Below are 17,668 nucleotides of genomic sequence, written 5' to 3' on the forward strand. Positions count from 1 at the left end.
TGTAGATATTTTTTGACGTTAGTTGAGTGTGTATACATACAAATTACCTTATGACGAAATAAATATTTATATATCATTTCATTTCATTTGCTGTTTATTTATTTACCAGCTGCACCACCCGGTTTCACCCGCATAATTTCCTACTCCATAGAAATGTCGGAATAAAAAGTAGCTAGTATTATTTGATAGATCTTTATCTATGTACCAAGCTACATCAAAATCGCTCTAGTAGTTATAGTAATATTATAGATAGAATAACATATATACACACATCCTCACAAACTTTCACATTTATAATATTAGTAGGATTAAATCGATATTGTACACCTCAACAGTTAATTATAAAAAAAAATATATAAATATACGAATGCGTATCGCTTATAGTTCTTTGAAAAACTTTGTAAAAAATGATCAAATTCAATAATTTTAACGTGTGCAAATTCTGATTACGATAGACTTTAACGCTAAGTCCTTTAACAAATAACTATATAATAATTTAATTTTAATACATTATTCGAAAAATTTAATATAAGTCCTCTTTTTAAGTCAGTTAATGGTAACGAAACACTTACCTAATTGTCAAACATAAATAAATTTATTCATTTTGTTAGTCATGTTTCGTCCCTTTGCGGCGCATTTCAAAGGTAAATTGAAATCGTGTTTCAAGGTCTGAATATTATTTTGGATAATTATGTATAAATATTTATGTATTGCTTTCTATCTGTATAATATTAAATGTAACTGCCTACAAAAACTTACTAAGAAAAAATAGGTTTTGGGTTACGCTTCAGCCTGTAATATCCCACTCTTGGCCGCATAGGCCTCTTTCCCCATGTAGGAGAAGGATGTAGGTTTTGGGTTAAAAAAAATCAGTGTTTTTCTATAATGCTGTTCCTAGAATGTGTTACTTGATTTAAATTATTATATGTACACTAGCTGACCCCGCAAACGTTGTTTTGCCATACATATTATTAAGTCCCTTAACACTCTATAACTAAGGGCTATGAAAAATAGGTGTTGGCCGATTCTCAGACCTACCCGATATGCACACAAAATTTCATAAAAATCGGTCCACCCGTTCCGGAGGAGTATTTTAACTAACATTGTAACACGAGAATTTTATATATAAGATAACAAGTTTGACTCACCAGTGGTAACTGAAATATTTGCGAGATCGGGTGATTCAAAAACGACGACTACTTTTTTATATTCTGCACCATTTTTCGTCGCGGTTTCGAATAATATACAGATTTTTCTATGAAAGCAGACATGTTTATATAAATCTTGTTTAGTTCGATAGTGTAATAAGCAGTACTTTATTGTATATTTAAATTAATTTTCTCATAGTATCACTATAAGAATCAATATAATAATACTACATCAAAAGTTATTAAGTTACTCTTTTTTAATATCTAACTTGTGTCGTAGGAAAATTATACAGTTAACGACATTCTCATACAATCAATATAAGACCTTTATAGCATAATGTCTCAGCACAAATTGACTCTTTATCGACGTTGCATGTAGCCGCCATTATGATAGTGCTGTAACTTAAGATTTGTCGACAGAATAATGTTAGTGTGTGTCATAGAGCAAATCGATTAAAGCTTTCTTTGTCACGTTTAATATGACACCGCTCTGATGTAGTGGTGCGAGGGCGTTCGCGGCACTTAAACACTGGGGGATTCGATTTCCATTCGGTATGAATATTTTTATGTATTTATATAAGATATTTAATTATAAATAAACTAATTGCGTTGTTCTGAAAATAGAGTATTTTATTTCGTTAAATTTTAATTTACATTGTAAGAAAAATCACTTAAATCTATAGACAATCTCACCTGAAAATAGAGAAACGACAATTTATGTTTATTATTTCTAACTATTCCTTTATTATTTACATTTTATTATTAACAACTATTATTAAAACTTATAAGACGCTGAGATCGCCGAATAATGTCCGGCCATCTCAACGTCCTCCAGGCGAACGTCAACAACTGCGCTGGGGCCCAGGACATTTTCTTGCAGTCCATGGCAGAGTAGTGTGTTGACGTCGCGATCGTCGCCGAACCATATGCCGTGCCTTCTTGCCCACACTGGGCGGGAGACACCGAGGGGTTACGTGTATGTGGCTGCGGTTCGGGAAGAGGTGGATTTCGTCGGAGTCTACTTACTACTCGGTCTAGGACTGCCTACCCGGACGTCCTGGATATCACCCGTAAATGGGTTCCGTTCGATACAAAAAAAAAAACAGAAGCATCGTAAGCGCGTATCCCCAATTCCACCAAGAGCTCTGGTCACCTTACTCACCAACAGGAACACAACAACAACACACAATACTGCTTAAAAACAGTATTATTTAGCTAGCTGATCTTCTGTAAGGTCGGGGTAGCACCCCATATTTTAAGTAGGAAATTTTCTGCTGTGCCCTACCTCAGCTAAAGGTAAAAAAAGGACACATTTACACGGTGAAAGAGGCCTATAACCAGCAGTGCGATGTTACAGCTGAATCGTAATCGTAAGATTAGTTTATAATCAAAAAAGAACGCACAACTCTATAATTTAAAATACTCTTTGTATCTCTATTTTATTTTTGTAAAAAAATAAAATATTATACAGCTTGCCAACTTATGAAAATACAACTTAACTTATAAATAACAAATACACTTCAAAATTTCGCCTCGCCTCTCTTACTTTATTCTTTTAATGGAAATATCAAAAAGTGGCCCGGAGGGTGGCTTCTTATACTTTATGTAAATATTTTCGACTGGCGCAAGATAAGCGTTCCTTAACAAAAAAGCATGGAATATTTTATGAAAGAGTCTTAGCGTTGTATTCAAATGCATATCAATCCGGTTATTTTTTAGGCTCAGTTATTTTTTTAGAATTACTTTCAAGGAAAAATTGATAGCTGAAATAACGCTTATGTTCTAAGTAGTTTGAAAATTTTATCATTCATTTTGCATTACAATAAAATTTGATCAGAATTTACTTTGATCTTAAATTCCTTATAATTTAAAATGTTTTAAAAACTCATTTAAGTTATTCTTCGACAAATCTGAAAACATAACATTTCTAAGGCTACATATTCATAATAAAGACACACGCGAGTACACAATCTTAAAATTTAAATTTAACTTTATGATACTTAGTGTAAAGTTTAATAGCCTAACCTATTGACAATTTTTGATCAGAAAGTAACTAAGCGGTTCCATATTGCGGTGAAAATAAGCAATGACTGATATGATTATCGATCAATTTAATGAACGATAAAAAGTGCTGCCAGCATTCTTGGAACAATTCCACGCGGACATGTTTTGTACCAAAACTATCTGAAAATATTTAGCTCTTAAGTTTTGAATTGTAAATATGTATAATGTTTAATAAACGATTTTCATTATTATTTAATGAACTGCATAGTTTATGTTGCATATTTTGTATGCATTTGTATCGTTAATATATAACTGAATTTACCTTGTCATTGATTCCAGGTATCCTTCGAGTCGTCGTCGAATCAAGTAAGTCTAAATTCTTATATCTTGAAACCTTTTATTTACTTAATATTTTATCCCGTAATACAACTAAAATATATGCATTTTATAGAAGGTTAATTAAATGCTAAAAGCGTACTCTCTTCCTATCTAATCTTGGGACGTTGAAATAAATGTAGGTGAGCAAAAAAGGAAGGAAGTAGAAACAAGGGACAAAAAGTAATTAATAGGTAGGCGTAATGAATGTTTGTTATTTATCATTGTCGATGATGGGTCACAGTAATAAATCACACACACATTAATAATCACAGTCATTCTGTACAGTATAGTAAAGTAGTTTTTATATTATTTACTAACTAGCTGCCCGAACAGACTTCGTTCTGTCAAAAGATAATATTAAAAATGATTATTAGTATTTTTTTTTGTATTAAAATCTTCCGTTGGCCTTAAGGAACATACAAAAATTAAATTAGCCGAATTGGTCGAGCCATTCTCGAGTTAGGCGCTTAGCAACATTCATTTTTATTTATATAGAAGATTCTGTCTGTTAACAAAAAAGAAGTCGTTCCAAAAATGACAATATCATCAACGTAGCCAACGTCAATTGAACACGCACTATTAAGGATAATTTAAAAGCTACTTGTCAAATCTCGCTCAATAAGACAAGCATTAGCTTACGGACATTAAAAAAAAAAACGTTTATTCAGTACACCCTATAAAAAGTTACGAGGTAACTGACACAAAAAAAAAATACAGTCAACTTAAAAAATACACGTTTTTTTAAGTCAGTTAAGAAATATTTAAGACTTATATACGAAGTTAAGTAAAATGTTCACGATACTTCTCGAAATGTGTAACCGTCATAAATCATGCTCGATTAATTTTCGAAATGATTTGAGTCGATTAACACCAATTACATATTTAGAAGATGTTTGTAATTAATTATCACGACTAGTTCAATTTAGCAACTAACTTCGTTAGTATGTTGTTTTGGTTTTTCTATGCTTCTCCTCATTTCTGATTCCATCGAATAGAGAGAGACTCTTTGCGTCAATTTTGCGCTGCAAATTAATCTAAAATTGTTTAGGTCCATAGTAAATTCCACATTATTGCCTAGTAGACACTCACCTGGAATTATGTTTGGTTAATAATTAACATAGTTTTGGAGTTCGAGTTGAGTGCTGGTCTCTTACCAAAAAGTTGATATCATTTGTCATAGAACTATTACGGTTCATTCAAGTTCATTCAACGTAGGACTTTTTGAAATTCATTTTAAAGAAAATCCTCTTATTTATAATGTCAACCAGTAATGGACCGCTACGGTTTCATTGCCCATCGCTATATTCCCTTATCTCAACTCTCTGCTAATTTGGTTTACTAGCCTTTCGTTAAAAGTCATTCATTACGACGTTGTAATAAGTATTTAAGAAATATACGGCTTTTGAGATATCCTTACACAACTAATTTTTTTTTTTGGTATACCAAAGAGAATGGATTATTCTGTATGACTTTCAGTAGATACATTACAGTTATTATGACGATAATATTTCGGAAATATACAGAAATATATTTTTAGGTATATTTTGGAATTTTTATTGTATGAGAAGATATAAATGACATTCGAATTATCACACAAACTAATAAAATTACAGTAAAATGTACATTAATGTCTATTTTCAATTATAAATATCAACACTTGTGACTAACATACAAATAATTTAATGCTAAAATGTAATTAAATAAAATGTATATTTTAAGATTTTAAATTAACATGATTATTTTTATTATTAAATTATTCAAAAACGGGTGTCTCGTGAACAAGACATTCGTAGATAATGTCGAAATATCGAGTTCCGCAAAATGAAAATTAATAATTGTGTTTGCTCGCAAATGAAAATAACCAACTTCGATTACATCGACAAGTAATACAACGTAAGTAGACGAAAAAATTTATACGGTCGAATTGAGTAACCTCCTCGAATTGCGTAATTTCAAAAATAAAAATTTTAGTATCAATTGAACCGGATTTTTAGATTATTTCTTGGAGGAATAGCTTAAATTGAAAAAAAGAAGAAAATGTTCATCTTTGTAAATTTAGTGTACATATAACTTCGAATTAAAAACACTAATATTGCATTGTAAATAAAAACATAAAAATGTGACTGAATAAGTTTGTTTAGTAAAAAGCTTAAAATGATCATAGTCGTCATGCATTCCCGTCGTTGATAAATAAAGTTATGAGATTTACACTATCTTTATGCTTTGTTTGTAATATTTTTGTGGTGTACAATAAATAATAAAATAAATAATAAAATAAATTTAAAATATAAGTGTGTTTGAGGAGAATGCTCGTATTTTTGATCGGGTTTGCAATATTTAAAAAGTTTGATGATTTTGATGTTTAATTGGTAAACCTACACGTAGGTACATATTTGATAGGATAGATCTTAAATTGTCAAATAAACAAACAAATTAATATAATTGGTTGTAATATTAAAATAATCGCATTTTTACAAAATGCAATTTTTTACAATTTTTATCTGTCTGTCTATCTGTCTGTTTGTTCCGGCTAATCTCTGAAACGGCTGGACTGATTTTCGCGGGACTTTGACTGACAGATAGCTGATGTAATAAGGACTAAACACTAACTAAAACTAACGTAACTTATGCTACTTTTATTTTGGAAATATATTTATTTCATAACTCTGCGAACTGAATAATAACTTTTTTGTTCAATTCCACGCGGACGAAGTCGCGTCCACAGCTAATAAATAAATAAATATCTTATAACATCCTCACACGATCGTCCGTTCCTACGGTAAGCAACTTAATGCTTGTGTTATAAGGTATTTGATAAATATACGTATGTAGAAATAAATATATTATACCCTGATTCAGGCGGGAATCGAACCCGCAACCCACGGGGCAGAAGGCAGGACCACTACAAACTGCGCTAACGGGCTATTGAAAATCTTCTCGTGTCATGAAATTGAAAATTAACGTTTAAATCTATACTTCAAATCAAACTATTGAATAATTAAAAAAAAAAAATACAAGCTGTCCTATAACGTTGAAATCAGAAATTTTCTCTTTCGAAATATATCGTCAATTATTGTTTTCTAATATTTACGCGAATTTGACTCATTATAATGAAATAACTTCTTACAACAACCATTGTCACTGAGAACACACGGTCCGCCCGTGGCCATGGTTGCTGTAAAGTATCCGAAACGTTGGGTATCTAAAAAACCTAATATCCTATAACCTATAGTATCTAAAAAACCGCGATAAAATCCGAAAAAGTTGTGTCACTATCCTCTATTTTTCATTTCCGTCTATTTAACTGCATCTTGATCGCTTATCAACACTCATTATTGATTCTTGGCGTAATTTAGGTCATATAACGTTATCCATTTTTTTCCGAAATTCAGTAAGACTCCTTCGAGAAAGTTAATGAAAGACAACACGTGTATTTGTAAGCAAAGTCACTGGAACATCATGTAGTACGACATAATTAGGAGAAAACTTGATCAATAGTAATTGTTTTAAAATTCCTTTGAATCAATTTCAATTCGAATTAATGTTAAATTGTAATTTGAATATTTAACAACTAAATTAAAGTGAATTAATATTAAACGTCTCAAACAATGTATAATTTAAATAATGAAAGATATTATTCAGTTTATAAATTTTGAGTTGAAATATAATACGTAGGTGAGATTAATATTAGGTTGTGAGTTTATATCAAGGTAATATTGAGTTGTTAAGATTTAGTGTTTAAATTTCATATTTGTTCGGTGTGGAGATATAATTGTAATAATATTTGTATATTAATTTGTTTATTAGACAAATAGATGATTATTTATAGAAAATGACCATGAAATTTTCATTCCTATCTTAAACCTTCATATTTTTGAAAATTTAAAGTTCGCTTCAGCCTGTAATATCCCACTGCTGGGCATAGGCCTCTTTCCCCGTATAAGAGAAGGATCAGAGCTTAATCCAACACGCTGCTCCAATGCGGCGGGGGGGATAAATTACCTACTATGAGTAACGATCGCTATCAGGTGTACATGATAACAATCGGGACCGAAAGCTTAACGTGCTCTCCGAGGCACTGTCGGGAGACCCACTAGAATTGTACAAACACCCAAACCACTGCAAGCCTTCGTATGGTCAATACAAATGTTTATCATTTGCGGGGATCGAACCCGCAACCGCCAACGCAACAGCCACAAACCAGTGCCGTGACCGTTGCGCTAACGCGTCGTCAATCTTAAATAAAGGTAAAAAAAAATATAATCTATCAATTATAATATAAATATTAAAACAACCTCTTTTGAGAAGACGAATGCACCTTTAAAAGCAAAACAAACTTTATATGCATTTATCATAAACAAAAGTCAATAAAAAAAATTACAATTCAACACTTCCTAATTATAAGCATTCCTTTTACACAGACAAAGATTCTAAATATTTTATAAATAGTCTTGAATCAATAAAGCCTCAGACATTATTCTGAACAATGTTTGAAATTTTATGTTTTAAAATAAAATGAACATAGTCATACCTTTTATAATACTTCCTATCTTTTAATATAATGTCAACGAATTTCACTAAACAGCAGACATGTTTGGACATGGTCCAGCTTCCGAGTAAGTCTGATTAAGGACGCTATCACATTTTTCTACAAATATCAGTGTTTTTCACGTACCATTTAAATTAATTAGGAGTCACCCTGAGAGGATATCTTGGTTTCAAATGAAAGATAATATATTCATCTCCGAGTGAGACCATAAAAATTCTATAGCCCCATACAAACTTTTCACACAAATACAGTTTAACCATCACAGAAATCGCAAAAAATTAAAAAAAGACGGGTCTGAATTGGAACCATTATAGCCTAAATACACTGCACTAAGAAAAATAAATACACTAAGAAATTGTTGCTTATTTAGTCCTCTATGCGTAGCGCTAGATATTTTATATAAAAATAAATAATATTTCCATTTATGAGAAAAATAAGAAACGCTCTCAAATTTCTTCATACATTTTTTACAAGTGAACCATCGTCGTTCGTCATTCCGCGCCGAAACGCGCTCATGGAAGCACGGCTGTATCGCTTCAGCGCAAGTAATAATTACGTAAAAAATGAGTTTTTTGTGTGTACTGTGCTTGGACGAAATTGATACTTCACAATCGATTGTCTTTGCTATGCATCTGGTTTATATATAATAATCAATAATAATAAGTAATCTTTGCAATTTGTCTTCTTTTCAACCGACTTCAAAAAAAGGAGGAGGTTACTCAATTCGACCGTATATATATATATATATATATATATATATATATATATATATATTATTAATGTATGTTCGGAGATAACTTTTTCGTTTATGAACCGATTTTGATAATTCTTTTTTTGTTGGAAAGGAGATATCCCTAGTTTGGTACTATGATAAGGAAACTAGGATCTGATGATGGGATCCCAGAGAAATCGAGGGAAACTTTCAAAAATCGTACGGGTGACTAGTAAATTTAAGACCAGACCTTTATTAAATAATCTATTTAATAAAGGTCTGGAGTCGATCTGATTGATGATGGAGAAGAAAGATAGTCGAGGGAACTCTTCAACAATTTATAGCAATTACCTGCTTTTTGATCTTAATTCGTTTCTATTGATGAGAACTTTGCACCTGTATTAGTTATAAGTGCCATTACAGTCTGATGATGGAGACAAAAGATAGTCGAGGGAACTCTTTAACGATTTATAGCAATTACCTGCTGTTTGAACTTAATTCGTTTCTATCGATGAGAACTTTGCACCTATATGAGTTACAAGTGCCATTACAGTCTGATGATGGAGACGAAAGATATTCGAGGAATTACCTGCTGTGTGGTCATCTGTGTCACAGGACCATGTTTGATGATGGAGCCCATAAACACTCGAGGGAATTTCTCAACAATTTATAGCAGTTACCTTTTGCTGTTTGACGAACGCTTTGATATAATGGTGCATGTGCCGCGTCGGCGGCGCCTAAACACTGACGGTCGCGGGTTCAATTCCCGCTTGGAGTGGATATTTATGTTTATACAAATATTTATTTTCAGTCTAGTTGTTAATCCTTGTGGTTATCCCAACCTAGCCTCGGAGAACACGCTAGTCTGACAGTCCCGGTTGTTATTACGTGCACCTGCTAGCGAACTTTATTCATAGTATGTCGACGCGTTAGCGCAGCGGTCACAGCACTGGCTGTTGCGCTGGCGTTAGTGGGTTCAATCTCCGCGCAGGACAGACATTTGTATTGGCCATATAAGATGTTTGTCATGATCTGGGTGTTTGTGCTTGTGTATTGTGTATGTTTCCGGACCCCCGACACAAGAGAAAAAGCATCCTTGTTAGGTCTACCCATCACTAAAAATTGTAAAATAAAATAATTTTTAACAAAAAAAAACCCACTTATAACAGGAAACTAAAAAGTGAAAAATAAACTTACTTAGTACAAAGTAATTCGTATTTTGATTTAGTTAATCAGAAATGATTAAATAAATATTTTATAATATTGAAGAAGTTTCCTGTTTGAAGTCAGTTTTTTTTTGTTAAAAATTATTTTATTTTAAATTTACATTCATCATTATCATCATTGTTCCGTTTGCAGAGTTATAAAATAAATAAATTTCTAAAATAGAAGCAGCCTATGTTACTCCTTATTGCATAAGATATATCCCAGTGAAAGTACCGTCAAAATCGGTCCACCCGTTTCAGAGATTAGCCGGAACATACCGACAGACAGACAGACAAAAATTGGAAAAATGTTATTTTGGTATATGGACCGTGTATACATCCGTATGCATTTAGTAAAAAGCAGTATTTTAATATAACTAAAGGACACTCCAATTTTATTTATTTGTATAGATTGTTTACGTAAAATATGTTATGTTTATATTATTATAATGTTAAAACTATAATAATATATAACTTAAAATTGTATGTGATTTTGAATTATAAAAATAAGCGTATTATTAATTATTATATTATATTGTATAGTACGACGAACGAGTTCTAGATACCCTGACGCCTTAAGACATCGTCATAAACAGAGTAGGGGAGAGGTTCCGTGAATAGTAGGTACTTAGTAACAGTTACCAAGTTCGACTTTAAACTTACAACTAAATTTACTAATCAATACCAGTAAAATTAAAAATTAATACTTTCAAGTACCAAGATTAGTTACGTCGGTACAAAATCGAGCAGATAGCGGTATCAATGTGTGCGTACGCGTAATGTTATTGTGTTGCGATTTAAATACCTAAACTTGAGCGAGTGAAAAATGTGATAGCGTCCTTAAAGTTTGCCCACTTCGAACTTGTTCAGAAATCATCTCTATTTGCCTTGCTGTACAGTTAAAGTACTTTGCTTTACTTTAAATACTAAGCTTCTCAAATTGTTTGATTGAAAACGAGTGCAAACATTTTTGTTTAAATTTTTAAAGGATTAATTGGATATCGTGACTAATGGAATGAAGCTTAAGTGTTGTGTGTGTAGTACCTGTTGAATAATTAACAACGAAATAATGAGAAATATTTTGGGTTACTAAATGATACGTTCTTATTCGTTAGATCTGAACAATATTCGTAAATGTCAAGCGTCTCTAGACTTTTAGTCGAACATAAAAGTTCTTCAATATTTAGTTTATATCAAATTATATTTTATATAATTTCTAGAAAGGAGTAATGGCAAAAGCCGCAGGCTTTTAAATATTTGTAGAAATTGTTGAATTTGAAGTTTGGGTAAATATTTGTAGAATTTTAATAGAATAAATAATGTAATTGTTTCTAGAACTTGTTTTACATATTTTCTATTGTTATTCTTTAAGTCTTACATTTATATTGAATGAATATAATTAATGTTCTAATTTGATAAGCTTTACGTGATTTTAGAGATGTGTCTGAAATTTTGTGGCGATAATTTAATTAATGTAAATACTACACGTCTAAATTAAATCTTATATTCATTATTATTGTTTTACCTATTTATCAGTTGTCTTATTAATTACTACCGTTATACAAAACAAACGAATGAAAATTATACGAGAATTTTAATGCCTTAGTTAGTATTGTATATTATTAATAAATTCGTAGCTGTTACTGTTTGATTTTGTACATAGTTAATTGAAAAGCCAGTTGTGACAGAACGTTGATTCAATTTGAGTTTACTTGTTCTCTAATGTTCGAATTGCTTCTAAAATACACATCGCTATAGACTAGAGACTAGAGATTAGACAAACAGTTGCAATTAGTAATTATATTTAATTTGTTTAGACTCCGATTACTGATTAAGTTAATCTTTACATAAGTTTCTGATAGGTGTTATCAGGAGGTAGTAGGAAATATATTGTAATAAGCGTATTGTTTTACATTTTTTACAATGAGACAATAACATTACAAATCAGCGACAAGTATTTTTCATAGAAAACCAAAGATCTTACAGTCTGTAAGATCCCGCTGCTGGGCATATGCCTCTTTCTCCGTGTAGAAGAAGCATTGGAGCTTAATCCACCACGCTGCTCCACTGAGGGTTGGTGGATATGTTCTGTACTATGAGTAACGATCACTAGCAGGTATTTATGATAACAACCAGGACCGTCAACTCAACGTACTCTCCGAGGCACGGTAAACACTCACAAAGGCAAACATTCAAACCGGAAGAAAATGTTTGTACTAATAAAAATATCCATCCCGAGCGGGAATCGAACCTGCAAACCGCCCGTGTTTTAGGTGACTACTCACACTACTACGCCATTATAACGGTTGTTGTAACATAATGTAGAGTAAAACTTTAAAAGTAAATCCTACTTCGCGATCGACAATTCTTTGTCCTTCAAAATTTCGATATAAAATGAGATTTCGTAAATAAAAGCGCATACAAATACAAATAATATTAAATTGCATTACGATTCAAAGAGGCTTCTCTTTGAATCATCGTGCTCTAGGTTTTAGAATACCGCTTCAACAATAAGAATCGATTATATTCTGAGCATTACGTATTCTATATTGACAACTCGTGATATAATTGTACATTTGGTAGCAAATAATACATTTATTTCAACATAGCAATTTCAATACAGCCCGGACAGCATTCGTTCTGTCAAAAGTCAATTGTAATTTTATTTTAATATTTCTTTTTTAATTTTTTTTTATTAAAACCTTTCATAAGCCTTAAAGAATATACAAAAAAATAAATTAGCCGAATTGGGCAAGCCATTCTCGAGCTATGCGCTTAGCAACATTCATTTTTTTAAACATAAATTTTACAATATTATACATATTTACAATTCACGACTTAAGAACTAAATATGAACAGATATGTAGTTACGGTATAAGTCATGTCCACGTGGAATGGTGCCAAGAATGCTGGCAGCATTTCCACGTTGAATCGCTATGTTCTCTGGACAAAAAATGCACCAGCCCACTTGTCACCAGTGGAGGCAATTAGACAAGGAGAATAATTTTAATGCTAATATTTAATTAAAACTATACGTACATTTGTAATATATAATATCTCGAAACATATAAATGTATGAGTGTATTGATACGTGTGTGTAAGTATCTTATGTATAACATGGGGATTTTTAAAGGAATAATATTTGAGCTTGTTGTTAATTCTTCAGCAGTTTTCGAGTCTGTGGAAGCTAAACCAATAACTATTATCAATGAATGAATAAATATCACATCATTTGGAAATTAACATTTTTTTTATTGCAGCTACGTGATTATGATTGAGACTTAAAAACAATAATTTTTCATAACCATATTATTATAAAAATATTATTGTTACGACATTATAACAACGTAATATAATTGTTTTGATAAACGTTATACTTTTAATTTTTGCTGTAAAATATACAAATCTATCAAAAAAAAAAAAAAACGTATTCAAAATGCTAGTACGTACAATTTTTTTTAATTACAATCTAATGGTCGAAACTAAGTTAAACAATTGTCCAATACATTGCTTGTTATTACAAGTGCAAATGATCTAACATCACAACTTTGAAAATTACCGAGAGGTCGATTAAGTTTCGAATTAACTTTGACTTAGCACTGTCTCATCTCTGTAGAACTTTCTTGACATTTCTTGATTACAGAACGTTTCGTATCGACCGATAAAACTGACATTCCCGTCTTCTTACAACTAAAAGTCTCTCATGCTCGACTTAATTGGATATTTCCGGTAACCACGCTGCTATAATTCTGTGTATGACATTGTCTATGATAATTCTAGATATTATAGATTTCCTATCTATACTAATATTATAAAGCGAGTTTGATTGTTTGTTTGTTTGTTTGAACGCGGTAATTTCAGGAACTACTGGTTCGATTTGAAAAAAAATTTCAGTGTTAGATAGCTTATTTATCGAGGTAGGCTATAGGCTATATATCATCAGGCTAAGACCAATAAGAGCTGAGCACCAATAAAGAATGTTTCAAAATCGCCGGGGAAATTGTTCCACGCGGACGAAGTCACAGACAGAAGCTAATCAAATATATGACTATATTTAACATACAAACCATAGTCGTTTGTTCCCTACTATGCAACTTAAACGTGTTTTACTGAACAACTAGGTAATAAGAAAGTCAAGTTTTGTAATAAATGCACGTATATGACTAAATAATACGTATATAACTAAATGTATAATAGCTAGACTCGGGACTCGAATCGATCCTCAGCAGTAAGCAGATTCACTGCCAACTGTGCTAATAGGCCGGTCAATTATAGATATAATCATTGATCATCATTTCAGCCGATCACAGTCAACTGCCGGTCATAGGCCTAAACAAGTTTGCGCCAAAAATGGTGTGAACTCATGTGTTTTTCCCATAGTGACCACGCTGGGCAGGCGGGTTGGTGACCGCAGGGCTGGGTTACTCGCACTGAAGACGCTGCTGCCCATTTTCGGCCGGTGTATTTCAAAGCCAGCAGTTAGAAGTTCCAATGTGGTATTGAAACTGTGTTATTCCTTAGTCGCCTCTTGCGACACCCATGTGAATAGAGGGGATAGCTATATTCTTTACTGCCGTAGCCACACAGCTTAATTATAGATATATATTTTTATAACTTATTCTATATTAACATTTGGTGCATTTGCATATTTCAAAGGATTTTTTTAGACGAAACTACAAAAACATTAGGATGTATTTATTTACTCATTACTGCTGTATGTTTTGTTAAGCTCATGAAAAAAAAATCACGATTCCTTCGGCATAAAAAGATCGTTACGCGTTACTTTTACGTAATTTTCTGGATATTTTCGTGTAACTGAGACACATGCCTTGTTTTTATGTGTTCATTCTGGGTATTATAACCTAGATATGTAAACATAATCAAGTTATGTACTATGATTACAATTTTTTTTTTTGAAATATCGATTCACAGGATTTAAACGTAAAGTATGGATGTAACAGCTGTAATTTTTTTTCTTTATTTAAGGAGTTTTTGTCCATAAGGACTACGCCACTCCATAGGAACATCACACATTTACATACAAGAAATTAATGAGGTCGTCGTGGTATACCAATGTTTACAATCTTGTACAATAGTTTAGCCGGTTCTGAGAGAGGATACGCTGAAATTGAATTCCAACCTCCAAGCTCTTTAAAATTTTGAGTTATTTGCAGAATATCATTTCTAATATCTTCATTTCGGACACATTCCATCATAATGTGAACTGCATCTTCAATGATGCCGCATTCGGTACACAACGGAGATGGTACCTTCAGCTATAAATTTATATTTATAAATACATTAATTAACAAAAAAAAAAATAACAAAAAATTACCGTTTAACCGAATTTAACAAAAAAGTTCTTGTTCAGTTCGCAGAGCTTAAATAATAAATAAATATATAAAATAAGAGTAGACTGAGTTATCTTTACTACAACAGCTATCTCCCAGTGAAAGTCCCGTCAAAATCGATCCTGCCGTTTCAGAGATTAATTTGCTAAGACATGTGAGTTTGTGCTTATAAGAAGGATAATTACCCAAACGATTGCGTATTGATAGATAAGACTTGTGCTTTAAAAAAAAGACTAGAATATTCTAATATAGGACAGAAATATAGTGGTATTACAGATATACTTCGCAGTTTAAAAGAAACAACTAGACAAACATTATAAAAGCCTGTAAGGTCTAATATAGTAAGCATGGTAATAAAATACAGGATGACCAGAAGGAACTACGTTCCGCAACTACACGCTTATCCACATACCCTAAAAATCGCGTTCGGAAGTTAATATATTAGAATCAAGATAATAGGGCAGTTTGTATTTTAGTCTACAGTAAAGAACATATTGTTATTTTTATCTTATACTATTTATTATGTTACTAGGATTACCGTATTTCACTATTGTCTTAGGTAAAAACATTTTATTTCGAAGCGGACGCTTGTACCTTTCATGCCATTCTCATCACGTCCCCGACTAATAGCGCGGTTATGTCACCGAATCTTAACTTTCAACATTAATTCTTATATACGTGTAATAGTAGACGACCATCCCATTTTTACGTTTATTGTTACTTTTTGTCCCTTTTAAATTTTGCAGGTTTTTACTATTAAAGTGGCTACAATTTTATATGTGTTTGCACTATGACAGATAATATTTAATTATCATTGATATATGATTTTAAATTGTCAGTAATCTATTTGAAACTAGCTAACTAAAAAAATTATAACCGATTTCAAAAATAGAATCAAAATATATATATTTAAATATAATTATCCAATTTGGCGGCGAGGCAATTGGTTGTCGGTCGATACTTATACGCGTACATAAAGTTTGGTGATTCATTTTTGTTTTTATAGTTTTACCAAACCACATTTTCTTTGTCAACCCATTTTCAAGTCTGGCTGAAATATTTGTATTTATTTATACATATATTATTTCTATGTATATTTATTATCAAAAATATAATCAAAAATATATTTAGCTATAATAGTCAGCTGTTACCGATAGCACAAGCATTAAGCTGCTTAACTTAGGAACAGACAACCGTGTGTGTCTTAAAAAAAACATTTGTTAAACGTTCGTAGTTAGCGACAATCTAGCTATCGATTCTGAGCGAAGAAGGACATAGAACTGGGTGTTACGGAAGCGGATTTACATTCTTAGTTGAATTACTCTGAATTTTTTAAGGTATTTTTTAATTTTTTTTTTTCTGTATGTATTGTTTAGCATACAAATTGTGATTATTTAATTTAATTTAAACTACAAAATTTATTATATCATTTTCGGATCATTCTAGATTTTTTTTTCTATTTCAAGAGCACATTAGGATTAAAATGAGTAATAAATTTTATGGATTTATTGCACAAAGAAAAAACATTTATTATATTTTTTTAGGACTCTAGCAGTCTTACATAAAACTTTTTATTAGCAAAAACTTTTTCAGAACCAAAAGGGGTTGGCATTATATAAGGTATTCGGCTTGCGAACGAAACGTCTATCTTGTCGTAAGGTATAAAATATTTTACCAATATATGAAACATTTCTTCGAGAACTTAGTTTTCTGAGCATGTTTCACCCGTAATGAGTCTTATTCAATAAATCGATCCCGACAGACCGATGCACACTTTCGAGTCACATTTATTTGAGTGTACATCTTACTAAGCGACCCACTCGATGTTGCCCACGGTGACGTTTAGTTTCCAAGAGTCACAGTGATATTTTTTATTGCTCGCTAGCGACCCGCCCCGGCTTTGCACGGATACAATGCTGATACTAAATATACTACAGAATGTCTTTATTTATAGTATGAAGCTAGCTTATAGCATGGTTATTAACATAATAACAACATTCAAATATGCGTCGTTAGATTACACGTTGTTACAGAATGGGTTGAAGAAATAAAGGTTCACTGCTCGTTCACCGTAGGTGATAGCGTGATAATTTGTAGCCTATATGTTGACCTGACTTCTTAATAATATTCGTGCCAAATTTGAAGTAAATCCATGCAGTATTTTTTGAGTTTATCCCGGACATATATACAGACAAACAGACAAAAGTTCTAAAAACTATATTTTTGGCTTCGGTATCGATTGTAGATCACACCCCAAGTATTCTTTGAAAAAAATATTCAATGTACAGTTTTGTCTTTCCTACCATTTTATTATATGTATA

The sequence above is a fragment of the Melitaea cinxia genome, chromosome 11 (assembly GCF_905220565.1).
Source record: "Melitaea cinxia chromosome 11, ilMelCinx1.1, whole genome shotgun sequence".
Classification (NCBI taxonomy): domain Eukaryota; kingdom Metazoa; phylum Arthropoda; class Insecta; order Lepidoptera; family Nymphalidae; genus Melitaea; species Melitaea cinxia.